This window comes from Thermobia domestica, chromosome 3, assembly GCF_964235325.1.
Source record: "Thermobia domestica chromosome 3, izTheDome1.hap1.1, whole genome shotgun sequence".
Taxonomy (NCBI): domain Eukaryota; kingdom Metazoa; phylum Arthropoda; class Insecta; order Zygentoma; family Lepismatidae; genus Thermobia; species Thermobia domestica.
The window spans coordinates 264,115,494-264,124,395 of record NC_137456.1 but is presented as its reverse complement, the minus strand read 5'-3'; the positions used below and the strand labels follow the sequence as shown (position 1 = coordinate 264,124,395).

The 8,902-nt window shown below is 36.9% G+C and overlaps 1 protein-coding gene across 1 annotated transcript in view; it reads left to right on the top strand.

Annotated features, from left to right (window-relative positions):
- The first annotated feature begins 1,527 nt into the window (after positions 1 to 1,527).
- LOC145681635 (uncharacterized) overlaps positions 1,528 to 8,902 on the top strand; it is a 566,147-nt gene continuing 558,772 nt past the window's right edge. Inside the window, exon 1 of the mRNA XM_081753251.1 lies at positions 1,528 to 1,652. The gene's annotated coding sequence lies outside the window, so the exon portion shown is untranslated. The remainder of the gene's footprint in view (positions 1,653 to 8,902) is intronic.

The window sequence follows — 8,902 nt, the reverse complement described above, 5'->3', positions numbered from 1 at the left end:
TGTTTTAACTATATACACAAAAAGAATTGGAGTAGTTCAAGGAATGAAGAGGAAAACCCAGTGAGAATGTTAAAGAAAATGTAAATACGTATGCGTGTGTGCCCGGACCATCCAAGACATGTAAAAGTGGGAAAACTAATTTTATTACTCAAGGACTGGTGTTCATAATGGATAAAAAGTCATTGATAGAGCAGCAATCCATATTCTGGCAGCGACGACATAAGCATTAGGCCATAATGTTGAAGAATTAGCAATGAATGGGCCTCCTTTTCACCGATGCGGAGGGAAAACGCGTAGGGAATTTGTTCAGAACCACAAGAAACAACTTTAGAGTGCATCAAGTTTGTTAGTTGTGCATTGGAACGGAAAATTACTGCCGAATTTAACTGAGAGAGATACTGCCTAAAGGTTATCAATAATTATTACAGGAGATGGTCATGAGAGGCTAATTAGTGTTCCCATTTTGTCATCAACAAGCGAAGAACATATTGCTTCTACTATAGTGCATTCGCTTACAGAATGGAACTTCTTAAAGCTTGTGCAGCTCGCCCACGTCGGTGAAATTTTCTTAACATTTTTCAACTCATCTTAATTCAAACAAATCACACATATAGGCGATTTAACATATTTTGTGGAAGCAATTTCGTCTTTTATTGTTTTTTCCTCGCGTCTCTTCAGCTGGTGGTATAATTTTAAAATTAGAAGCACGACCACTGCGGATCATCTTTGCATGGCCATTAACTTTTGCGAAATTTCGCTAGTTGCCCACCAGGGTTCCACCGACCTTGTTGAGAAAGAATTATAACTACATTCTTCGATAACATTCAATATTTTGAGGAATCCAACAGACTTAAGTGTACTTTTCACACTTTGTATTACGGAACATGAAGAGATATGCTAAAAATTTTTGTTTATTTTGTGGTAACAGTATACCTCATTCAACAATAATTAATGTCACTAATAATAACGATAGAGTACTATTTAATTTGATAGATTACTAATAACTGTTTTATACGTGTAACCTTCATCTTCTAAAGATAAATACGTTCTTCCTACGTAGGTAAGCACGGAGTAGAGTTTGAAACCTCCTGTCCCTTTTCGTTAAATCGTTGTGGTGGATCAAAACAAGGAGGGTTTCTGCACAAAGTACAGAGATAATTGCAGATGGAAAATATTATTTTATATTCCATGCTTCATGCACATCATAGAATCATTGAGGTACCTGAAAGTAACTCAGGAGTTTTATACCCTTCAGCATGTTTTCTATGGAAATAAGAAATAACAGACACCTTATATTAAGAAATATACATTAATTCCCCACTGTCTTGATTCATTATGAGCTCCGAATCTTGAACACCATTAGATAAAATTATGCGTACATTATTTGTAGATTTAAAATTTTCTGATGATATATCGTAAATCGCGATTTTTTTAAAAAAAGAAAATAAAACTGATATATGAAAAAAATCATTTTTCTAGGTCCTTGCAATCTAGCTCTGCATCAAAAGATATAAAACTAATGTCTCAAAAGTTTATGAAGGAAGAGGAAGAAAACTTTATTCAGGTGGCTTATCGCATTCCTTGCAAATAACTTTTAATATGTTACGTGAAATTGTAGCTATCATTTAGAAATTTCAACAATCAACATCAGGGTAAGACATATGTTTCAGTGGCTATCATTTTATAAAAGATAGGTCGGGTATGGACTTTTGCGTTTAGGAAAGATGAACGTTAAATTTCTAAAAAGTAATTGTTGGGGCTAAACAGCATTTGAAAATGTATTATTATGAAAATATGAACTGTTGTTCGGGGCACCATTGGGTATCTAATTTCTCCACTTTTAAATATTTTAAAACCTACGTCTTCGATGTATTCTATAGAACAATACAAATGAAGGGTTGTTCCGAAGTTAGGGGTCCTTTTCCAGCAAACCTTGTAAAATTTACAGGGAAGATGTGGATAATTTGATCTTTTCTTTGCTTGATAACATATAAGAATCACGAAAAATACCATTATTTGTTATATATAAACGGTTACAAACATAGGACTATTAGGCGAGCGGAGGGAACTACTTGGCGCAAGGAAACAGAATAGTTTGCATTGTGGGAAACTAACGAGCAATTATATTATCAACATGGCTGGAAGTATACCGAAACGATGCACAGGATGCGAACTGACTATGTTAAGTTTCGTGAAGAAATACGTTCGTAACGAGGAAAATCTTCTAAAACTATGAGAAGAGCAAGAATTAATGAACCTAAGAACAAATTGTGGTAGTGTGGAAAGGAGGTGACAGCGAAAAAACGTGGAGAAAGTTATGTTTTCAGTACGAACCGAAGTACTAAGTGTAAAAAACTATATTAAATAGATTTTAATGAGGACACGAAACAACGTGCCCTACGAGGCTCTAACCCGCCCCTAAACATTGTTCGAACGTCCAAGGGTACATCTGTTCACCTCTGTTGTATATGCAAACCAAAACTAATCTCACCTAACCTAATCTAGCCTCTCCCCTACCTCACGATGTAACGAATGGAACCCAAAAGTCTGTTAAGAACGTAGGAATTGAAAAATTATGTATTTCAATAGCTTTTATGAAGATTTTGCTCCAAAAGTATCGGACGCCCAACTTCGGAATAAATGCCCAAATTAATAATTACGACGATGGTGTGGTACTTTCCGAGTAGGCAGAAGTGCACTTTCTGCTTTTATTTTTATGCAGATATGTTGTCAATTTAATATGTGTGGTAACGAAGATTGCAGATTATCTGTAAGTAGCTTTAAATTTAATTTAAAATTACAAAATATGTTGCGTAAAAAATTGACGGTTGAAAGCCATGTTGATTGTTCACATTGTAGTGAGTGTGTGACGCGCGCATGTAGCGGAAGTTGTATTTCTGGAGTGTGGCGGAACACTTAAACTGTGTCGTAGCTCGTTGTTTCATGCACAAAATTATAATTCATTGATTATTTTTCGTTGAATTTTTAAATATTAATTGATACTTCGTGTTGTGAAGTATTTGATCCTTATTTTATTAAATGATTATTAAAGTGTAATTGCATTCAATACTTGAAGTGGCCTTGTCGTATGTATATGTGACCAGTGATCGAGCTTATCAGTGTATTAATCCGAAGTGTGTTAAGTAGGGAAGAACATTCGAAAACTATTTAGTGTGGTGAGAAGGTGTGGTAGATTGAGATCGAAAATGGCAGGTGGGATTCTTATGCGTATTCCAGTTTGTGACGGGTGCGAAACCAGTGAGTATAGTCTTTTGGAGGTTGGTAGACTATACTTACATACAATGGGAGATAACATAAGCATTGCAATGCTTAGTGTAAGGTAAGGTAGCTTTAGTATAAGAAGTAGTAGTTGGTTGAGTTCTGTTCTCAACATAAGTAGTAGTAGTAATAGTGCAGTAGTCGAGCCGTAGTAGTAGTAGTAGCGGTAGTAGTAGCAGCAGTAGTAGTAGCAGTAGCGGTAGTAGAAGTACTAGTAATGGTAGTAGAAACGGGTTAGAAACCCCGCAGGGGTTGGATGGGTTCTGTTCTCGACATTAGTTGTAGTAGTAGTAGGGTCAGTAGTAGTAGTAGTATGATTATGATGATGTATGTATGAAGATACTATATCGTTGTACTATTTTAATATTGGTTCTATATTTTGTTTGAGGGGTAACTTCGTACATAGTCAACATGCCATGTTACCATTTTTTCACAATAAGGTACCGGTAATACATAGACCACAACGATATGGGATCTCCACATATGCTAGAATAACCACACCAGCTTTGTAAACAATTACCCGTTACAAATAAAATTTAATCGAAAATCGTAAGTCGCTACGCCTTATGGTTCCCGAAATATAGGGAAATAAGGTGACACCATACATGTGTAATGTCTGCCTTTTAGATGGTACAATTTCGAAAAACTAATTTCTGAGGCCTAATACCCAATCAGAAGAAGTTAAAATCCAAAAGAAACAAAAAGATATGTGGGGTTTTTGGGGTACCATGGGAGTCGCAAAACATCAATTTCTAGACATTACTGGAAAATGTCTTAAAACGTTTTTAAGAACAATACAAGTGTGAATTTATCCAAAACCACAAGTCGGTACAAATGACGGTTATTCAACTATGGGCAAATAAAAAACGACACCATGGATATGTAGAGTTTTCGTGCTAGATGGTAGAAAATTAAAAAAAACTAATTATTGAGGACTAACAACAATTCCAAGAACATTCATAATCTATAACAACCATATACAACTATGGGGTTTCCGTGGACCGGGGTCTTTGAAACCCGTATTTCTATTTCAGTCTTCAGTTTCTGTCACGAAGGTCATACACTACATTCAACTGTGTTGAATACTTAAAACTCCATGTCAATATATAAATAAGTGACCGATTTATTGGGGATTATAATTTTGATGACGTCGTAAATTAGGAATGCAAATAAGCAACACAATTTTACTCGCCCAAAAGTTCCTATGGATATGAACTTTTGGGTCTCTGCTACAAGGAGAAAAAATTTCACAAAACTAATATATGTACCTTAATAAAAATGTTAACGTACATTTTGCAGTTATATATCATGGTACCCTATGCGTTAAGTAATGAAACACCATTACACAGTACTTACAAAAACATTACTTCATATTTTAATTTCTTTATAGCAGGTTAAATAATGCACTCTTCTGTGTTGAATACTATTACTCATTAAAGACTTCGCTGCTGATACCCGTTAAGTCCAAAAAGTGAAAGTGTAAAGGAGATTCACAAGGGATTCTAATCATCCATTTTGTTCCAATTTGGCATCTGTAAACAAGGCCGAAAAGAATTCGACAAGTGTTTTTGTTTCTTTCGAAAAAGACCCCTTTGTCTAAAAGAACAACATTAAAAAAACTACACTCTTCCGAGGCAAAGAGAGCTTCAAATTAGGAAATACAGATTTTGTCGTTTTTGCGATAAAAATAATTTTAGAGGGCAATGGGGCACTTCAAAATGATATTGGACTGCACAAACCTTACCGAAATTGGATTTCGGTGGAATTGCTTAAATCCATGATATGTTGTAAATATGGTGCTCCAGAGAAAAAAAAGGTCCCAAAAGGCAAAGCGACTAATAACTAACTGATTTACCACTACATGGCCTCTTTAGATAACAACCTTAGATAACAACATTATGGATGTCGGTAAAAATGGATAAAACCGTGATATGTTGTGGTTATTGTTGCCCTGAGAAAAGGGTTCAGTGGGCATAACCGCCAATCACAACGTTTGGCCAATACAGGGCCATTTTTTGAAAGCATCTGAAGATGGTGATATTCTCAAATTCGATGAAAATGACGGAAACTGTGATAAGTTGTGCATGTGTTCCTGAGAAAAGATTTCAATAAGCACATCCACCAATCACTGACCGTTTGGCCACTACAGGGCCACATTTTTTAAAACTGCCAAAGGTAAAGATATTTTGGATTTCGGTAGAATTGCTTGAAACCGTCATATATTGTGACTTCGAGAAAAGTCTTAATGAGCAAATTACCACTCCTTAATTGTTTCGCCACTTTTTTGAATGCAACCGTAGATGGTGATGTTCTGGATTTCGGTCAAAATTACAGAAAACGTGGTCATCCTGAGAGAAAGTCTCAATGGTCACAAAGACAAATCGTTTGGTCACTGCAGGGCTACTTTCTTGAAAACAGTTGAGTATAACAATGTCCTGGAGTTTGGTCAAACTGAGTAAAACTAACAAGGAATGTACTTGAATCTAAACCCATAAAGTGGGAGTGATGTATATATTTTCACAAAGCTTTTGTCAAGGTAAGATCAAAGCCTGTTAACAACATTGGCGAGGTGTCAGACATTCTGCTTGGGGGCAAGACTTTACTAATTTTTATTAAAATCGTTAAGTGTGTCTATAAAGTCCGTTCCAGCCCTGAAAAATCTAAAGCGGCGAGTCACATATGATAACAGAAAAGCATGTATTTCATCATTTCAAAACTGAAATATATCAAAGTTAAATAAATTGTCCCAGGTTCCCCCGCACGAGCCCAGACGGTGTACAACTCAAATTTTTAAACCGGAAATGGGGTCAACTTGCATATGGCATGAAGGTTGCTCTTAAATGAAAGAAGATAAAATAAGTCTCCACTCTGCACAATAAGCCTGTGCAAAATAGCAAATAAGCCTGGGTCAAAATATTAACGGAATTTTCATTACAAAGCTTTTAGCCACTCGTTTCAATTTGAAGCGGCTCGATAGGTATAAAGACAAGAACACCGATATGTCATTATTTCAAAAGTATAATAAGTCAAAGTAAAAATTTCCCAGGGTCATTCTCAGCGTCCCAGACGGGTTTAAACTCAAAACGTTGAAACGGGAAATGAGTTCGAGTGAGTACCGTATAAAAGATGATATTAAGAGAAAGAAGGTGAAAAGACTCTCGATTCTTGAAGATAGGCTTTTGGAAAATGGCGTTGGGTGAAAATGCCAACACAAGTATAATTGAAAAGTCTATTGCCACTCCCATTAATCTGAAACGTTGAGACAGGTGTATAAAAAAACAAAATAAACTAGTACGTATTAAAGTATACAAACAAATGTCGCAGGGTCACCGCAGACCGGGTAAAACTAAAAAGTATCAAATGCCAAGGGACAGAACTAAAATAGTTATTTTGTCTATCATATTGTCATTGCGTGGACATGTACTGATTAGAAATCCCCAGAAAAATTTACGTCCTCTCCCTACGACAAGGCTTGGGTTAAAAGAGAGAAAAAGCAAATGGCTGGATGTTGTTTATGTAAAAATTAGAAAGACAAAGCTTATTTTTAAAAAGTCGTGATTGTGCTAATTGTAAATACCTCAGAAATTGGCAAGAAATCGCTCAGACTCCTCACTGCTAAACACGAGAATTCTGTTTCCTGCCACAAATAATACTGAAACTTTTGGGGTTGCTAGACCGACTTTCTAGAAAAAATACTCAATATGAAACCACTTCCCTTTTCAACATGTTGAGTTTGACCCCGACTGTGACCGTGCGAGGGACCCTGGAACAATTTTACTTCGAATGATTACACTTTTGAAATAATAAAATATCCATATCTTTGTTTTTACTCATATCCCGAAGTTTCTGGTTCGTACGTACGATGAAGATTGTGTTGATATTTTGACCCACCACTATTTTGCACAGACTCATCGTAGAGATTAGAGACACGATTTATCTTATTTCATTTAACGCCAATTTTCATACAAGGTACAAGTTGACCTCCATTTCAATTTTAAAATTTTCAGTTGGAAATCGTCGGGGATCCTGCGGGGGACCGTCGGACAGTTTATTTTATGTTCGTACGTTGTACGTTTGAAATGATGAAAGACATGTCTTTCTATTTTCCTATCTGTCTCACCGCTTCAGATTTTTGGGGTTGCAACGGACTTTATGGACATGCTTAAAGATTTTAGTGAAAATGAGTAATGTGCTGCCCCCAAGCGGAATGCATGACACCACTACAGGTCCAGATTGTTTAAACAGGCTGGTATAACGGTATTTTTTTTATTTCGATGTAAATGAATGAAGCACTGATATATTATAGATGTCATGATCCTGAGAAAAAATGTCTGGAGCTTTTGAGGGTTTTCCATTGTCCCGCAAGATGAACATCTTAATGTTGTCTATGCTTAACTGATGTTAGCCGCTAGTGTCACCATCCTTTCCCGGTTGTGGGATAGAACTTTTTAGGGTTTCATTCAATTCTATGAAAGTTGCAGAATATTCCTACTTTCTGCTGCTTTAAAAATTGTGGCCCCGATCAGGAAGTGGGCGTGTCCCGCTTTAGTATCAACAGTATACTGTTAGTTATTGTAGAATATCTGTAGATAGTTACCTTGAAGTCTTAAGAGTATTAACGGTCATGAACATAGGTAAAATCACCATGCATGTAATAACACAGCTGAATTCTGCGCCAAGTTCTCGGATATATTTTGGGGAGATACTCTAGAGTCACGAGGGTGAAGGCGTGTCCCACAACTGCTCGTAATTCCTGCGGTGAGTGATATCGAGTGCTGAAGTCCAGAGAGCATCATTTGGTATCTTCAGATCGGGACTTCTTGCAGGTCAGGCAAAGGGAGCTGGTTAACATGCACAACCTCTTGCAATCCAGGGGCCAGGAAAGGTTTGATTCATTTAATTGCGCATGTGAATCGCGAAGTGCCCTGGTGCTCCACCCTGGTGTTGCATACCAAGCAATGTTACCAGACAATGTCAAGCAGTGTTACCAAACAAATGTTGGTGAAACCTAAAACAGTCCTAAACACCAATTAGAGGTACGCTCACTTCCGGACCTCACTGTACAGCATATCACCGTTTCAAGCAATTACAGAGAAATCCAGAATACCGTTACCTGCCGCTCGTTTATAAAAAGGGGCCCTATGGTTTCAAAACGCTCAGTGGTGGGTGGTTGGGCATCCTGAGACTTTTTCGCAGGACCACAATTTCACGGTTTCAAGCATTTCCATCACAATACGGAGTACCGTTACCTTCATCTTTTTTAAAGAAAATGATCCTGCGATGGCCAAACTGTCAGTTACTGATGGTTTTCCAAATTTAGACTTTTTTTTCTCAGGATCATAATATCTTCGACATATTACGGTTTTAAGCAGTTCTATTGAAATCCAGAGTAACGTTATGTTCTGTTGTTTTCAAAAATGTGGCCCTATAGTGCCCAAACGGTCAGCGATTGGCAGTTGAGCTTATTGACAATATCACAGTTTCAGTTATTTTCGTCGAAATCCAGAATATAATTATCTACGGTTGCTTTCAAAGAAGTAGTCCTGTAGTGGCCAAACGTTTTGTGATTGTCGGTTATGCCCATTAAGACTTTCCTCACGACCACAATATATACAACATATCA